At 51.6% G+C, this 14,446-nt stretch overlaps 1 protein-coding gene across 2 annotated transcripts in view; it reads left to right on the plus strand.

Annotated features, from left to right (window-relative positions):
* The first annotated feature begins 620 nt into the window (after positions 1-620).
* The window catches only part of Abat (4-aminobutyrate aminotransferase), a 97,920-nt gene continuing 84,094 nt past the window's right edge, over positions 621-14,446 (plus strand). For both annotated transcript variants that reach the window (XM_075941994.1, XM_075941993.1), the window contains exon 1: positions 621-753. The gene's annotated coding sequence lies outside the window, so the exon portion shown is untranslated. The remainder of the gene's footprint in view (positions 754-14,446) is intronic.

Consider the following 14,446-nt stretch of genomic DNA (forward strand, 5'->3'; position numbering starts at 1 on the left):
GAACACCTAAAAGAGATGCAGCCAATACTGTCTCCCTTTATCATTAAGGAAATGAGGAAGAGGACAGGAAGAGACCTGCCCTGGGTCTGATTCCCAGGTTAGCGCTCTTCTCATTGCCCTGCGGTGCACCACTGATAGACCAGAGGTGGCACAGAGGCTGAGGGCACCGCCGACAGGTACTTCAGCCTCCCTCTGTTTCAGGGCCCGGATTCTCAGGTTCCAGAGACCAGAGGCGCAGCACTGGGAGGAGGGGGTGGGGCAGCTACATTCACCAGCAGCCCCCAGGATCTGAAAACCGTGATGTGAGGTGGGGGTACAATGAAGATTCACGTTAAATTAGTCTGCAAAGCCGCCCCCGCCTGTAAGGAACCTAACCTCCATCAGACTTGCCGGGGGGAGGGGGGCCTCCCCTACGGCTGCCTCTCCCCCCCCAGCCCCTGGCTCCGGCCCTCGTAGCCCTCCTCCGAGACCCCCAGGCGCATCCTATCGGCGGAGGTCGGACTCTGCCCCCTCCTCGCCTTCTCCCTCCCCCCGGGGGCGGTGGCCCATGGCGGGCGCTCCCATTGGTTGTTGCTCAAACAAGGGCTGGAGGTGGCGGTGCTGATTGGCCGAGGCGCCTCGGCGGAGCTTGGGAGCCTGGCGAGTCGCTGGGGGAAACCGAGCAGACGCCTAGAGCAGCCCGGAGCATCGGAAGGTGATCGCGCTAGTCGGACCCGCGGATCGCAGCCTGTAGATCGCGGTCGGGGCCTGGAGGTAAGAGTGACGCGTCCGGGCGCGCGTGGCCGACCCTTCCAAGGGAAGCCCTGCCCCCGGGAAGCCAGAGTCCGGCATCTTCTTCTACAATCTGGGCCCTCCATCCGACCTGGACGCGGGCTCCTGCTCTGAAGGAAAAGGGTCTCCCACTCCCCAGGCCCCAGGAAGCAAGACAGCTTCGTGTAACCTTCAGAAATGGGGCCGTTCGTCCTGGTCGCTGACTGGAGGAGAAAATCCCTCCCCTGTTTAACCCTTGGAATAGAATGCTGCTCCCTCAAGTGGAGTCCTGCCTCCCCAGATATCTAAATCCTCTACCATCTCCTCCCATTCCTAAGAAACTAAGTTAGGGTCTCTTGCTTCTCTTCCATTCCTGTCTCCTTGGGATGTTGAGGTCATAGCTCGTATTGAAGGGTCCTCTCCCTCCCCGACTGTGAAAGTCCTGGAGAATAGACCCTCCCTTCAACAAGGACATCCCGGGCCAAATCACCTGCATGTGTACCCCAGGAACTAGGTTATGATTTTTAAAGACAAATGAATTCTCTTCTATCCCTATGAAGACCCTTCTCCATCCATAGGAGAGGCCACATGTCCCCCTCCACAAAAAAAAAAAAGCTTTTAGGGGTCTCCTTTCAGCGGAAGGGGAGAGACTTTTACACCCCAAAGAGGCATTTTACCCTCAATACACATTCCTGGCCAAGTGATCCATCCTCCATCATCTTTTCGCCTAAATCCCACCCTATTAACACTGCTACCCTCCCATTTTTCCCACCCCATTCCAACTCCACTCCCACACCTCCTGGTCCCTCCTGATCATCCATCCCTTCAACCTTCCTCAACCCAATGACTAAAGACCAGAAGAGGCTTCATAAAACTGAGGCCCTTGAAACTATCCCAGGCCTAGCGCTCCTTTCAGGAACCCTCAAACTCTTAAGAACACAGATGGCCTCACTCTGCAGACCCAGTAGGCACCCCTACCACCACCACCTCCATCAGCACAAACAGATAGGGATGTTACTCAGGGATACCCTTCAGAGGCAGGTCTCTCCACTCCTGGACAAACAGGAATCAACATAGAGAAGGATTGTAGGCCCACTCCAAAGGTCCCCTGTTTGCTTCCGGGGCTGCCCCATCAACTCCAGTGGCGGTTCCCCGATGGAATTCCCTGGGCCTTAGGCCAAGAAAAGGATGCTGCTGGGCTTGTCCATTGGTCTGGAGACAGTGTTGGCTTAGCTGTATGGCTCCCTCACAATAACCTAGTTTGGTGGTGGCAGATCGGGAGATGGTAAAGCAATGAACTGGCTTGTTTCTGGATCTGGGCACAGTGATACAGAATGGGGAGAAATGTGTTTCCAGGCGGACAGGGGTCAACTCTGAGAGGGACAAATGGCCCTGGCTGCAGTCCTAAAATGTGAAAGAGTACCTGGATTAAGACTGACTGTTTGTTTGGTAGGTGAACAAACTGAGGCACACAGAGAGAAAGGGACTCGCTCAAGGTCACCCAGCAGGTCACCGACAAAACCAGCAAAGCTCCCACAGAGTCCCTGGGGCTCCCCAGCACTAGCTCCAGTCTTCATGTGTACAGTCCCCATGTCTGTAGCAGGAACACTGAGAAAGTCAGCTCAGAAGGAGCACAGCTTGTGGAATGCCTGTCACCACTCCACGGGCTCCTGATGGAAGCCATTCCTGGGGTCTTACGGATTTGTGCCTTGCACCTGCTGCCAAACTTAGTGTGCTGAAATCAAGACCAGCTCAGCAGGATGGTGTTATCAGTTACAAAATGCTGGAGCCAAGGCCACTGTGCAGACCTCAGCTGCACCCTCAGGAAGGGTGCCTGAGGAAGTCGCACCCCTTTCCTCGCTGTCCCTGCTCATTCTCTCTGGTTCCCATCCTCTGTAGTAATGGCTTGTCCCTACTCAGAGTCCTACACCCTTTCCTGGCACATGGGTGGTTCTCTGAGCCCCTTCAGAGAGGTGAGCAGTGGTAGATGGGAGAGTCTGATTTAGCAGCTCTCTATTCTTCCCTCAGCTGGAGGGTTGCTATCTGACTTCAAGGGAGAGCCAAGAGCAGAGTTCAAGGTGAAAGGGCAGAGGTGAGAGTATTGGCTTCTACCTACTACTCGGTTTGTAATCTTGGGAAGATTTTCTTCCTTTTTTCTTTTTTTCTTCTTTTCTTCCTTCCTTGGCAGTGTCATGTAGGACAGGCTAGTAGAAGATGACCTTGAACTCCTGATCCTTCTGCCCCCACCTGAATGCTAGGGTCTTACCCAGTTTCCTTGCAATGCTGACTGGAGCAAAGGGTTTAATCCATGTTGGGCAAGCTTACCGACTGAGCTATGTCCATTGACCTTTGGGAAAGCCCTTCTCTCTCTGTTATTTATCCTTTGGGTAAAATATTTTAATCCTCAAAGGAAATAGCACAGCTAGCAAGTAGAAACAGTGGTCACAATTTCAACTGCAAAGTCAACTCAAACTGGTAGAACGTGGCAGTGATACCTCTGGATGTGCCTAGGAACCTCCGTTGCAGACAGGACAAAGGCAACAGACAAACGGGGGCCATCGGAGACAAGTGAGCATTTAGGGAAATGGATCCGCGTACGGAACGGACCACAGACCTTAAAGCCAGTAGAACCTAGGGTCAGCCGTTCATTGGCTACTTCTGGGGGAGCATGAGCATATCAATGACTTCTCTGAGCCTCAGTTCTTTGTCCTCAGCCCGTGGGGGTGCGCATCAGGTGAGGGACAGCCTGGATCGAGGTTTCCGATTCTCAACACCACTGGCATTTTAAGTTGGGTGATTCTCAGCTGTGAGTTTTATCTCCTTTGTTGTGCTTTGTACACTTGAAGCCAGTAACACTACCTCAGTTGATGGAAAATATCTCCTGGTAGAATAGGGAAGTCCCTTAGTGGGTACAATGTCTGGTATGTAAGCATGAGTTGAATCCCGAGAACACACATAAAAGCCAGGCTAGACAGCTAGAGGATGGAGACAGGTAAATCCCTAGTCAGCTAGTCTTGGTGAAAAAGTTGGGTTCCGGGTTCAATGAGAGACCCTGTCAGAGACTAAAGTGAGTAGCTGTGAGATGCCTGGCCTCTACACATGTGTGCACGAATGAGCACAACCACACACACACACACACAAGTGCACATATACACCACGCGCACATACACACATACGTGCACACACAAGTGCACATATACACCACACGCACATACACACATGCGTGCACACAAAAGTGCACATATACACCACACGCACATACACACATGCGTGCACACAAAAGTGCACATATACACCACACGCACATACACACATGTGTGCACACACAAGTGCACATATACACCACGCGCACATACACACATGCGTGCACACACAAGTGCACATATACACCACACGCACATACACACATGCGTGCACACGTGTGCCTCCAGGTAATCAGATGTCTGGCAGAGGACAAAATCCTCCTCCTTCGCCCCCATTGAGAATGAGTGGCCTCGTGTGACGTCAGACATGGCTGATGTTTGAGCTGACCGCCTCACCATTGCACCAGTCCTCCGCTGTGGTGTCTTCCTGATGGGAGGGTGGGGAAGGTTCAGCTACCTCCAGACATCAGTGACACTTTAGGCTCTCTCCTTTGCCATTCACAGAGCGCCCTCAGGCTTCCCATTTTACAGAGATGGAGATAAAAGGTGTTGCGTGAGACCATCACCCCTGTCCCCCACAGAGGCCAAAGAAACGCTCAAGCAGCAGGCGCTAGAAATGTGTTGCAGTTCTTTCTTTATGTGGGAGGGGCTCTTTATGTGCATGTTGAGGTCAGAGGACAGCTATCTTAGTTCGTCTTTTCCTTCTGTCGGTGGGTTCCGGGATGGAAGTCCGGTCTTCAGTCCCGGCAGCAATGGCCTTCACCTGCTTGCTGACCTGGACCACAGTTTTAGAGGCCATCTCATTCTAGAGGCTTTCTCAGAAACACATGAGGTACCCTCTCGTACAATTTAAACTCCAGGGAGACCCAGTAGCCTAGCACCCCGGGATCTGCTCCAGCAATGTCCCCTCGTGTATGCAGATGACATAGGAATGCCCGCTTGTCATCGCAATGTGGGGAGGGTTGGCATTCTGTGTGTTCCGATGGAGAAAGAAATAGCCTTTTTAGAAGAATGAGGTAGATTAGGCCCCAAGCCTGGAAAGGTCTCAGAGGCGTATAATTCAGTGAAACAGAATCCCCGGATCATTATAAAGAGCATGGTCCTATTATAAAACCACAAATACACAAGAACATGAGCAGTAATGGCCATTGAGATGGCTCAGTGGATGGAAGGGCTTGTCACCAAGCTGATGACCCGAGTTCCATCCCCAGAACCCACACGGTGAAGGAGAGCAATGACTCCTAGGAAGTGGTCCTCTGGCCTCCACAAGAATACTATGACAAATACAGACAAATAAATGTGTTTAGGAATCATGGAAAAAATGGTCCAGCAGTGGAGGCACACATCTTTAATCCCAGCACTCAGGATGCAGGGGCAAGTAGATCTCCGTGAGTTCAATGCCAGACTGGTCGACATAGCAAGTTCCAGGACAGACAGGACTACACGGAGCAACTCTGTCTTGGAAAACAAAACAAAGTAAAAAGTAAGAAAATGAATCACTATCTTAGCACATTAGCTTCTCATCAGAGTGATAGAAAGAAAAATGATAGGGAGGTGATTCCCAAAAGGGGGCACACTGTGTGTGTCGGGGGAAGGGACACACTGAGTGTTCAGGGGAAAGGGACACACTGAGTGTGTTCAGGGGGAAGGGGACACACTGAGTGTGTTCAGGGGGAAGGGGACACACTGAGTGTTCAGGGGGAAGGGGACACACTGAGTGTGTTCAGGGGGAAGGGGACACACTGAGTATGTTCAGGGGGAAGGGGACACACTGAGTGTGTTCAGGGGGAAGGGGACACACTGAGTGTGTTCAGGGGGAAGGGGACACACTGAGTATGTTCAGGGGGAAGGGGAGACACTGAGTGTGTTCAGGGGGAAGGGGACACACTGAGTGTGTTCAGGGGGAAGGGGACACACTGAGTGTGTTCAAGGGGAAGGGGACACACTGAGTGTGTTCAGGGGGAAGGGGAGACACTGAGTGTGTTCAGGGGGAAGGGGACACACTGAGTGTGTTCAGGGGGAAGGGGACACACTGAGTGTGTTCAGGGGGAAGGGGACACACTGAGTGTGTTCAGGGGGAAGGGGACACACTGAGTGTGTTCAGGGGGAAGGGGACACACTGAGTGTGTTCAGGGGGAAGGGGACACACTGAGTGTGTTCAGGGGGAAGGGGACACACTGAGTGTTCAGGGGGAAGGGGACACACTGAGTGTGTTCAGGGGGAAGGGGACACACTGAGTGTGTTCAGGGGGAAGGGGACACACTGAGTGTGTTCAGGGGGAAGGGGAGACACTGAGTGTGTTCAGGGGGAAGGGGACACACTGAGTGTGTTCAGGGGGAAGGGGACACACTGAGTGTTCAGGGGGAAGGGGACACACTGAGTGTGTTTGAGAGAAAGGGACACACTGAGTGTGTTCAGGGGGAAGGGGACACACTGAGTGTGTTCAGGGGGAAGGGGACACACTGAGTGTGTTCAGGGGGAAGGGGACACACTGAGTGTGTTCAGGGGGAAGGGGACACACTGAGTGTTCAGGGGGAAGGGGACACACTGAGTGTGTTTGAGAGAAAGGGACACACTGAGTGTTCAGGGGAAAGGGACACACTGAGTGTGTTCAGGGGGAAGGGGACACACTGAGTGTGTTCAGGGGGAAGGGGACACACTGAGTGTTCAGGGGGAAGGGGACACACTGAGTGTGTTCAGGGGGAAAGGGACACACTGAGTACGTTCAGGGGGAAGGGGAGACACTGAGTGTGTTCAGGGGGAAGGGGACACACTGAGTGTGTTCAGGGGGAAGGGGACACACTGAGTGTGTTTGAGAGAAAGGGACACACTGTGTGTTCAGGGGGAAGGGGACACACTGAGTGTGTTCAGGGGGAAGGGGACACACTGAGTATGTTCAGGGGGAAGGGGACACACTGAGTGTGTTCAGGGGGAAGGGGACACACTGAGTGTGTTCAGGGGGAAGGGGACACACTGAGTGTGTTCAGGGGGAAGGGGACACACTGAGTGTGTTCAGGGGGAAGGGGACACACTGAGTGTGTTCAGGGGGAAGGGGACACACTGTGTTCAGGGGGAAGGGGACACACTGTGTTCAGGGGGAAGGGGACACACTGTGTTCAGGGGGAAGGGGACACACTGAGTGTGTTCAGGGGGAAGGGGACACACTGAGTGTGTTCAGGGGGAAGGGGACACACTGAGTGTGTTCAGGGGGAAGGGGACACACTGAGTGTGTTTGAGAGAAAGGGACACACTGTGTGTTCAGGGGGAAGGGGACACACTGAGTGTGTTCAGGGGGAAGGGGACACACTGAGTGTGTTCAGGGGGAAGGGGACACACTGAGTGTGTTCAGGGGGAAGGGGACACACTGAGTGTGTTTGAGAGAAAGGGACACACTGTGTGTTCAGGGGGAAGGGGACACACTGAGTATGTTCAGGGGGAAGGGGACACACTGAGTGTGTTCAGGGGGAAGGGGACACACTGAGTGTGTTCAGGGGGAAGGGGACACACTGAGTGTGTTCAGGGGGAAGGGGACACACTGAGTGTGTTCAGGGGGAAGGGGACACACTGAGTGTGTTCAGGGGGAAGGGGACACACTGAGTGTGTTCAGGGGGAAGGGGACACACTGAGTGTTCAGGGGGAAGGGGACACACTGAGTGTGTTCAGGGGGAAGGGGACACACTGAGTGTGTTCAGGGGGAAGGGGACACACTGAGTGTGTTCAGGGGGAAGGGGAGACACTGAGTGTGTTCAGGGGGAAGGGGACACACTGAGTGTGTTCAGGGGGAAGGGGACACACTGAGTGTTCAGGGGGAAGGGGACACACTGAGTGTGTTTGAGAGAAAGGGACACACTGAGTGTGTTCAGGGGGAAGGGGACACACTGAGTGTGTTCAGGGGGAAGGGGACACACTGAGTGTTCAGGGGGAAGGGGACACACTGAGTGTGTTCAGGGGGAAGGGGACACACTGAGTGTTCAGGGGGAAGGGGACACACTGAGTGTGTCCAGGGGGAAGGGGACACACTGAGTGTGTTCAGGGGGAAGGGGACACACTGAGTGTTCAGGGGGAAGGGGACACACTGAGTGTGTTCAGGGGGAAGGGGACACACTGTGTTCAGGGGGAAGGGGACACACTGAGTGTGTCCAGGGGGAAGGGGACACACTGAGTGTGTTCAGGGGGAAGGGGACACACTGAGTGTTCAGGGGGAAGGGGACACACTGAGTGTGTTCAGGGGGAAGGGGACACACTGAGTGTGTTCAGGGGGAAGGGGACACACTGAGTGTGTTCAGGGGGAAGGGGACACACTGAGTGTGTTCAGGGGGAAGGGAGCACACTGAGTGTGTTCAGGGGGAAAGGGACACACTGAGTATGTTCAGGGGGAAGGGGACACACTGAGTGTGTTCAGGGGGAAGGGGACACACTGAGTGTTCAGGGGGAAGGGGACACACTGAGTGTGTTCAGGGGGAAGGGGACACACTGAGTGTTCAGGGGGAAGGGGACACACTGAGTGTGTCCAGGGGGAAGGGGACACACTGAGTGTGTTCAGGGGGAAGGGGACACACTGAGTGTTCAGGGGGAAGGGGACACACTGAGTGTGTTCAGGGGGAAGGGGACACACTGTGTTCAGGGGGAAGGGGACACACTGAGTGTGTCCAGGGGGAAGGGGACACACTGAGTGTGTTCAGGGGGAAGGGGACACACTGAGTGTTCAGGGGGAAGGGGACACACTGAGTGTGTTCAGGGGGAAGGGGACACACTGAGTGTGTTCAGGGGGAAGGGGACACACTGAGTGTGTTCAGGGGGAAGGGGACACACTGAGTGTGTTCAGGGGGAAGGGAGCACACTGAGTGTGTTCAGGGGGAAGGGGACACACTGAGTGTGTTCAGGGGGAAAGGGACACACTGAGTATGTTCAGGGGGAAGGGGACACACTGAGTGTGTTCAGGGGGAAAGGGACACACTGAGTATTTTCAGGGGGAAGGGGACACACTGAGTGTGTTCAGGGGGAAAGGGACACACTGAGTATGTTCAGGGGGAAGGGGAGACACTGAGTGTGTTCAGGGGGAAGGGGACACACTGAGTGTGTTCAGGGGGAAGGGGACACACTGAGTGTGTTTGAGAGAAAGGGACACACTGTGTGTTCAGGGGGAAGGGGACACACTGAGTATGTTCAGGGGGAAGGGGACACACTGAGTGTGTTCAGGGGGAAGGGGACACACTGAGTATGTTCAGGGGGAAGGGGACACACTGAGTGTGTTCAAGGGAGAGGAAAAGGAGCCGCAGCAGCTTCTCTTGCTTTAAAGAAACAAAGCCCAGACACTGATCCTCATGCAAACCTGAAGTTGCCAATGGCAGAAACTCAGAGCTTCTGAGCTCCCAGAGAGTTCTGGGGCTAAGAATCAGGAATCAGAGACTTCATCTGTACTGGCTGAGTGTGCAGATGTGTGTCTTCAACTGCCTGTGTGTGAAACTGGGCTTCTCTTGGCAGCCACTCTGATCTCTCAGAGCCTTTTACCCCATCCTTACAAAGGGTGTTAGTAAGGAAGGAAAAAGAAAAGGAAAAGGGAAAACAACAGTAGAATTAAGAGCTGGAGCAGCAGCAGAAGCGACCTGACTGGGTTAGTGTGAGGATTCACGGGGACCTTGTGTTCCAAACCTTGGTTAATCACCGGTACTTGATTTATGTGGCCACAGCCGCCATCATCTCTTTTCCCCTCTGCTTGCCCGTCCCCTGGCTGGAGACAGATGACAAAAGCCTCATAAGTGACAACTAGGGAGCCCGAGGCCTGTAAGAATGCTCAGCAGACTGGATTGATAGCCTCCTGCACCACTGTGCCTGACAGGGTTCTCAGCTGAAAGTCAGGGGAGGACGGAGGGGAGCCGGGCTCCAGTCCCTGCTCCCAGTCCCTCCTCCTGTGCCTGACTGGCCTGGCTTCCTCTAACACTCCACGCTACTCGCTCAGAGTGGCCTCTAATTACACATTCCCTCAGTAATTCCACTTTCCAAGGGCGGATTGTCCTTCCAAAGCTGTTTCAAGATCCATCTTATTTTCTTTTCCTTCTTTCTCCTCCCCTCTCCTCTCCTCTCCGATCCCCTTCCCTCCCCTCTCCTTTTCCTCTCCTCACGTCCTTACTAGTGGCCCAGGCTAACCTGGTTCTCTCTATGCAGCCCAGGCTGAACTTGCATTTAAGATGTAGCTTTGGCTAGTCCCAAACTCAGGACAGCCCTCCGGCCTCAGTTGGTGACTCTGGCATCTTTTATGGGACATTTTCCTTTAACCCTCCTCTACCCTAAGTCAGCAAACCATTTCTCCCTCCACCCACATCCCTGTCTCCTTTGATACCTTCACTGTTACTGGGTTTTCTCCTCTTTGTTAAGGGCTTGCAGCTGCCTTATTTGTGCCCGCATCCCAAATACACTGCCCAGTTTCTAGTGGCAAGAAACATTGATCGAATGACTCTCTGCATTTGTATTTTATATGTAGGAGTGTTTTTGCCTGAATGTACGTATGTATATGCTATGTGCATACCGGTGGGTGCCTGAGCACGGCAAAGGAAGGCACCAATGAATGCCTTGGATGGACCATTGTAAGAAGCCCTGTGGGTGCTGAGACTCCAAAGCAGGTCCTCAGCAAGAGCAGCAAGTGCTCTTAACTGGGGAGCCATCTCTCTAGCAGCTAGAGTGTAGCCTGAATCTGTGCATTTTTGGCTGTAAGAAAATGGACATCACATAAAATTACATGTTTAAAACACTCTAAAGAGTACAGTTCTGTGACATTACGTACATTGACAATACTATGCTCCCACCATCACTATCTAGTTTTAAGATATCTTCATAAACCTACAGGAAGATTAAGTGGTCAGTCCTCATGCCTTGGCTCCCAGTCGCTGGATTTGTATCTTAGGGTTTCTATTGCTGTGAAGAGACACCATGAACACGGCAACTCTTAGAAAGGAAACATTTCATTGAAGTGGCAGCTTGCAGTTCAGAGGTTCAGTCTGTTATCATCATGGCGGGGAGCAGGGCAGCGTGCAGGCAGCCATAGTGCTAAAGGAAGAGCTGAGGGTCCTACAGAGTGCAGGCAACAGGAAGTCAAGTGAGACACTGAGCAGTATCCTGAGCATCTGAGACCTCAAAGCCCAACAACCAATAAAGCCACTCCTCCTAATGGTGCCACTTCCTATGAGATTATGGGGGCCAATTACATTCAAGCTTACCACAATTTGCCTATCCCAAATACGTCAATGGACCCACATACTATGGGACCTGTTGTGTTTTAGTGTCTCCTTGAGTTTTCATACAACAGGACTTCCTTTTTAGAAGAGAATAATATTCCATTATATAGGTTGCCCATGATTAACTCCTCCGTTTGTCAGTCAATAGGTGTTTCTAACTTGCCTACTATGAACATATATGTGCAGGTGATGGCTCAAAGACCTGAGTTTGAGCCGTGAGTGAGGCTCATTTGGTATAGTGCTTGCCTAACATGCATGAAGCTCCAGTTTTAAAGTCAGCCTCAGTTATAAATGAATTTGAAGGCTGCCTGGACTTTGTAGAAACACTGTCTTTAAAGGGGAGGGGCTAGCATTTGCCAGAGAGCGGCTTAGTGGGAAAACGGCTTTTCTGTAAAGCATGAGGACTGGAATTTGAATCTCCAGAACCTGTATAAAAGCCAGGCAGACTTGTTGACCACACACGCGCGCGCACACACACACACACACACACACACACACACACACACACACACACACACAGCCAGTGTGGTGCTGACTCCCCCATTTAAACTTCTGAGGAACGATCAGCCTTCTCACAGCAACATTGTTTACATTCCCACCAGCAATGTGTGAGGGTTCCAGTGTCCACGCATCCTGAGCCAGTTACTGTCTTCAGCCTGTGCTTGCAGCCTCTCCTGAGAGTGTGATGTGGCTACATTGTTTTGACCTCTTTTTCTGTAGCCATTCACACTACGTCATGAGTATCCACTCAGGGGCTTGCTGCTCCTCAGTGTCTCTTACAGCCCTTTTTCCACTTTAAAAAAATACAGGCTTGGTATGATGGCACACACCTTTAATCCCAGCACTCGGGAGGAAGAGGCGGGTGGATCTGAGGCCAAGACTAGCATGGTCTAATAGAGAACTCCAAGCCAGCCTTGGCTACTTTGTGAGTAGTCTCATTAAACCAAAGTCTCAGCAAAACAAAAAGAACAAATTTTATTCCATTTCCTTATTAGGGAGCACTCGCGTTCTGTGATGCAGCTGTGGAGGTTAGAGGACAGTTTTCAGTAACTGGTTCTCTCCTTCCCCCACATGGGTTCTGGGGAACAAACTCAGGTTGTCAGGCTTGGCGGCAGGTGTCATATTGGGTCATCTGGATGTCCCTCATCCCGTATGTCTGCTTTTGAACGGGGCTAGTCTTTTTATATTGAAGTTGTGAGTAATTGAAGTTGGTTGGTTGACTGATTGCTGCATGCGTGCATGAGTGCATTTGTGTGTGTGTGTGTGTGTGTGTGTGTGTGTGTGTGCATGAACACACATGCAGGTATGCACATGTGTGTGTAAGTGTGTGTAGGCATGAGCATGCCACAGTGGTTATGTGGAGATCAGAAGAAATCTTTTTGGGGTTCTCTCCTCTGTCTGTGTTCCAGGGATTGAACTCAGGCTGCCAGGCTTGGCATCAAGCAACTTTACCCACTGAGCCATTTTTCTGGCCCATGAAATTGTGATCCGTGACACTATTTCCTGGTCCGTTTAAACTTGGCCAGCTCCTGTACAGGTCAGGAACTGTTCGTGACCTTGGAGCACAAGGTGACTTCAGTACAGTTCCTGTCCGCTAGGAGCCCACTGTCTAAAGCACCTCCGCAGCCTCAGCACTGCTGGCTTCATAGGTGTGGCCAGCCACCCACCTATTGCAGCAGCACTACTGGCCTGTTGGCTGAGGCGTCAGTTGTGACAACCAAAAAGTCTCCATCGCTGAATGTTCTGTGGGGAGCAACACTGCTCCTGGTTGAGAATCACTGGTTTAGAGGAGTTGTGTAACTGTCCCTTGGAAACAATAAACACGTGCTCAAACCCCCAGCAACAGGCCAAAGAAAGCATTCCACCCAAGTCAGTCTTGGCGAACTGAGTTTACCAGTTTACATGGGGGCAGATGGCTCCAAAGCAGCTGGAGCGCTGAAAAGCCCCACCCCAGCATGGGGGACAGCTCACAGAAACCGCACCCAGGAGCTCCCTGCCCAATGTGCAGGCAGCTTCGCCAGAGAATCTTCTCTCCCTGAGATTGCTTATTGCTTTTATAGCCTTGGGGAAAGTCCTTATGACCCCTGTAATTTTCATAGACTCGTAAGTTCTCTTGACTTCCTGAGTCTTATGTCTCCCTTCCTCTCCTTGCTCCAGGAGAGGAAATAACTACAAGGCTGAAACAAACACAGATAGCTATAAGTTCTATATTTGAGGCTTATTTGTTGGATGTTGGACAGGTGGCTGGGTGGGTAGATTTATGGATGGATGAATGCATGTATGCATCCATGAATGCATGCATGCATGGATGTGTGGATCAGTGAATGAACAGGTGCATGGATGGATTTAACCCCTTTCTTGGTTGGACAGACTGATGATGAATGGATGTGTGAATGAATGAATGAATGAATGCATTCTTGATGTATGTTCTCTGTGAATGAATGAATGTGTTCTATGATGTATGTTCTCTATGAACGAATGGATGAATGCATTGTACGATGTATGCACTCCGTGAATGAGTGGATGAATGTGTTGTATGATGTATGCACTCCGTGAATGAGTGGATGAATGTGTTGTATGATGTATGCACTCCGTGAATGAGTGGATGAATGTGTTGTATGATGTATGCACTCCATGAATGAGTGGATGAATGTGTTGTATGATGTATGCACTCCGTGAATGAGTGGATGAATGTGTTGTATGATGTATGCACTCCATGAATGAGTGGATGAATGTGTTGTACGATGTATGCACTCCATGAATGAGTGGATGAATGTGTTGTATGATGTATGCACTCCATGAATGAGTGGATGAATGCATTGTATGATGTATGCACTCCATGAATGAATAAATGATTAACTAACTGCACTTTGTAAGATCCGGACATGTTCCTAGGCTGCATTGGTGCTGCACTCTTCCCGATACAATATGCTGCTTTTACTCCTGAGCATGGTAGTCCTCACACTTTTAACACGGGCACCCCCTCGAAAGCTTTGTAAAACAGACAGACAGGCTCACCTACCAGAATCCGCGCTTTAACAGAATCACCAGGTGATAAACCACTCTCAAAGCAGCTTCTTTGTCCTCTGCAAACCCTGACCAGTCCCGACCTCAGCAGTCTATCAACTCCCAGAAGTCCCATTGCTTTCTGCCAATACCCTCATTATACATGCTGAGAATCTGTCCTCTGCCAAGCTGGGATCTGTGCTTTAGAACCTTGTATTTGGATTGAGGATATGGCTCAGTGGATAAAAGCACTCATCAGGCAAGGTGAGGACCTGAGTTCAAATACCTAGAACCCATGTGGAAAGTCAGATGCAT

This window comes from Microtus pennsylvanicus, chromosome 11, assembly GCF_037038515.1.
Source record: "Microtus pennsylvanicus isolate mMicPen1 chromosome 11, mMicPen1.hap1, whole genome shotgun sequence".
NCBI lineage: Eukaryota > Metazoa > Chordata > Mammalia > Rodentia > Cricetidae > Microtus > Microtus pennsylvanicus.